The sequence below is a fragment of the Rhincodon typus genome, chromosome 15, assembly GCF_021869965.1.
Source record: "Rhincodon typus isolate 14 chromosome 15, sRhiTyp1.1, whole genome shotgun sequence".
Lineage (NCBI taxonomy): Eukaryota > Metazoa > Chordata > Chondrichthyes > Orectolobiformes > Rhincodontidae > Rhincodon > Rhincodon typus.
The window spans coordinates 18,268,359-18,272,599 of NC_063346.1; positions in this window are offsets into that span (position 1 = coordinate 18,268,359).

Genomic DNA, 4,241 nt, shown 5'->3' on the forward strand with positions numbered 1-4,241 from the left:
GGAGATGTGGGAGACACGGTTGAGGGCGTTCTCGACCACCGAGGAGGGGAAGTTACGGTCCTTGAAAAACGAGGACAACTGAGATGTACGGGAGTGGAATGCCTCATCCTGGGAGCAGATGCGGCGGAGGCGAAGGAATTGGGAATAGGGGATAGCATTTTTGCAGGAAGGTGGGTGGGAGGAGGAGTATTCTAGGTAGCTGTGGGAGTCGGTGGGCTTGAAATGAATATCGGTTTCTAGGTGGTTGCCCGATATGGAGACAGAGAGGTCCAGGAAGGGGAGAGAGGTGTTAGAGATGGTCTACTTAAGGTTGGGGTGGAAGGTGTTAGTGAAGTGTATGAACTGTTTGAGCTCCTCGTGGGAGCACGAGGCGGCGCCGATACAGTCATCAATGTAACGGAGGAAGAGGTGGGGTTTAGGGCCAGTGTAGGTACGGAAGAGGGATTGTTCCACGTAACCTACAAAGAGGCAGGCGTAGGGCCCATGTCCAGCTCGTCCCTGCCTCCCTAACCTGTTCTTCCTCCCACCTATCCCCTCCTCCCACCTCAAGCCGCACCTCCATCTCCTACCGACCAACCTCATCCCGCCCCCTTGACCTGTCCGTCCTCGCTGGACTGACCTATCCCCTTCCTAACCCCCTACCTACACTCACCTTTCCTGGCTCCATCCCCGCCTCTTCGACCTGTTTGTTTCCTCTCCACCTATCCTCTCCTCTATCCCTCTTCTATCCGCCTCCCACTCTCTCCCTATTTATTTCAAAACCCCCTTCCCCTCCCCCTTTTCTAATGAAGGGTCTAGGCCCGAAACGTCAGCCTCTCTGCTCCTATGATGCTGCTCGGCCTGCTGTGATCATCCAGCCCTGCACCTTGTTGCCTCGGGACATTTGTGCCTGGATGGCCCAGATAGGTTGAGCGTCTCTTTGCCAGGGGCCAGTGGACCCTCTTTGGCTTGAACTTCCAAGGATCTGAAGTGTCAGGAAGGGTGGAGATGGAGGGCCCATCTACCTCTGGAGTATCCTGACAGGCCTGTGTGTGGGTTCCTTTTGCAGCTTCCTCACACCACATTGTATCCTTATGAGGAAGGGGCACTAGAGTGAGCGCAAGTTTCCTCATCTCCCTTCCAACATGCTTTCAGTTATGAAGACCAATGGCAGGAGTGATGGGGTGCAGGTATGTGCAACTCTCCAGCAGACTTTGAGATTGTTGGACCTGGCTTTCCATGGCAGCCACCAAACTGTTCATGGAGACAGATGGATGACAGCCCTCCCTGAAGCAGCTAGGTCCCCATAGTGTAGATACAGTCCTGCAGCCTCTGGGATATGAGGTCCATTGCCTCCCATAGAACTGTCTGCTGCTTCTGTGTCTCTCTCTGCACTTGGACAAAGTCCTTGGTTGACAAAACGACAGGGTCCAATCCATGGGGCTGAGCAAATGCTTGGTCTCTGCTAGTTCTCCATGTGCCAGTGACCCAGGGCATTTCTTATTTGGTCTAGCGGCACAACTGTTGCAGTGGAATGCTTACCAGATTCTTTTTTCTTTATATTCATTCATGGGATGAGGGCATCACTAGCTAGGCCAACATTTATTACCCATCTCTAATTGTGCAGAGGGCAGTTAAGAGTCAACTACATTGCTGTGGGTCTGAGAGTTACATGTCGGCCAGATCAGGTAAAGATGGCAGATTTCCTTCCCTAGAGGACATTAGTGGATCAAATGGGTTTTTCCAACAACAACGGATTCATGGCCATCATTAGACTCTTAATTCTAGATGTTTTTAATTAAAAGCAAATTCCACCATCTGCTGCAGTGGGATTCAAACCTTGGTCCTCAGAACATTACCTGGCTCTCTGGATTAATACCACTAGGTCATTGCCTCCCCTTAGTCAAGCGAACATTATGTGTATGAGGTAGCAGAGAGAAGAGTGTAGCATTTACCTTGGCAGAATGGAGAAGGTCATAGGCTTCCTTGCGGTCTTACTGGCCATTCCTTTAGCTTGTAGATACAGTACTGACTGAGGCATTGACCTCAGAAAGGTTTGCATGGCCTCCTCTGCTGGTCCTGTAGGAAAAGGATGGTCCTCCTCTAGGCCATTCATTCCATCCAAAGGCTGCGGAATCACTGAGCAGGCTCCAAACACAAACACAAATCATAGATTACCAGAGACTAAAGACATCAAGAAAAATGGAGATTGGGCAGGAAAGTGGCATTGACTTCTTATTGAATCATGGAGCGGCTTGCCAGGCTGAATGACCTAAATCTATCCCTATGTTCCCAGGATATGGTTGCTGAGATTTCCATTCCAGGAAAAATGGATCTCATTTCAGGTCCACTGTTTACAGTGTGTCGATTATATGTACATGCATCCTTCCCCTCAGCTATGGTCTGTGGTCTGAACTAATTCATTTTATTGTTCAGTCTGCATTTAGGTGAATAAAGAGGAATTGCTTGAATATCTGTGAGGAGTTTGGGGATTTGCCATCCATGGTAAATTAAACTGATTTGCCCAGTGAGCTACTTCAATACACTATGACTTCTTTCTGATAACCTTGTAATTTTTATAGAATCCCTACAGTATGGAAGCAGGCCATTTGGCCCATCGAATCCACACTGACCCTCCAAGAGCATCCCACCCAGACCCACCCCATTCCTGTGACCCTCCATTTCCCATGGCTAATCCACCTAACCTGTATTACCCTGGGCAATTTAGCACAGCCATTTCACCTGACCTGTACATCTTTGGACTGTGGGAGGAAACTCGAGCATCTGGAGGAAACCCATGCAGACATGGGGAGAATGTGCAAACTCCACACAGACAGTTGCCTGAAGGTGGAATCAAACCTGGGTCCCTGGCACTGTGAGGCTAACTGCTGAACCACACTAAGATTCAGTGCATGCCAGATGGGGCTTGAAGCCACAATCCCTGCCTTAGGAGGCCAGTGCCTTATCCATTAGGCCACTGGGGCCTCATTTTGCAGGCCGAAGGTCTGTATATGTTCAACAGTTTAAGTGCTGCTATTTGGGTTACATAAAAATGCCATTGTCAGTCTTTTAAAATATTATTTTGTGGTTTCAATCCACTCATTAAATGACATATTTTTTGACATGTTGCAATACACAGCCATTCTGACATCTGGGAATTCTGCTACCAAAGTGGCAGAAGGAAAGCTTTCAATAAGTTGGCTCTAAAAAGATTTTCCCTTATGGCTCTTTTTTCCAAACATATGGCTAATTGGTTTCATAAGATATTTAAAAATTTTTATACCTCTTCTTTCCCTTTCTTTTACACATTTTGGGCTTTCCAATTTGGAATGCTCCATTTAGTTAACTCAAATGCCAAACTTGAGCATTCTCAGGTTAAGGATAAAGTGATTAAATTGTGGTTAACTCCTTTTCCACACTTCAAAAAAGGACATATGAAGGTTGGTAGAACTTCCAAAGGACACACATATGTTAGTGGTACTGTAAAAGGACATGAATATATTTGTGGAATGAGTGAACAGGTACTAGATGAAGTCCAATGTGGCAAAATGTGAAGTGGTTCATTTTGGTAGGAAAAGAAAGAAAGGCAATATTAACTAAAGCGTGGCAAAGGGGATCTGGACAGAATAGAATCAAAGTAACCCTACAGTTTGGAAAGAGGCCATTCAGCCCATAGTCCAAACAGCATCCCACCCAATCCCTGTAAACCTACATTTCCCATGGTTAATCCACCTAACTTGCATAAACTTTGGACTGTGGGAGGAAACCAGAGCAAACCCACACAGACACAAGGAGAGTGTGCAAATTCCACATGGACAGTTGCCTGAGGGTGGAATTGAACTCAGGTCCCTGGCACTGTGAGGCACCACTGACCCATCATGCCACCCAGTAGATAGAGAGAAGCTATTCCTAATTATGAAGAGATTATGAAAGAGATGGCACAGATTTAAAATGATTAATAAAAGAAATAAAAGCAACCCGAAAAATATTTTTCATACAGTGAGAGATTAAGTCCTAGAATGCATGACCTGAAAGTATGGAGTGGAGTCAGGTTCAAGTAAAACATTCAAAAGACAATTAAACTGTAATCCGAAAAGGAAGGACACAAAAGATTATCGGGAGAAGGCAGGAGAATGGTACAGTGAATTGCTCATTTGGTAAGGTGGTGCAGACATGATGGGCTGCATGGCCTTATTCTGCACTATAACAATACCGGGATTCTGTGACTTCCCCAATAATGTGCCTCAGCTCAAACCTCAGAA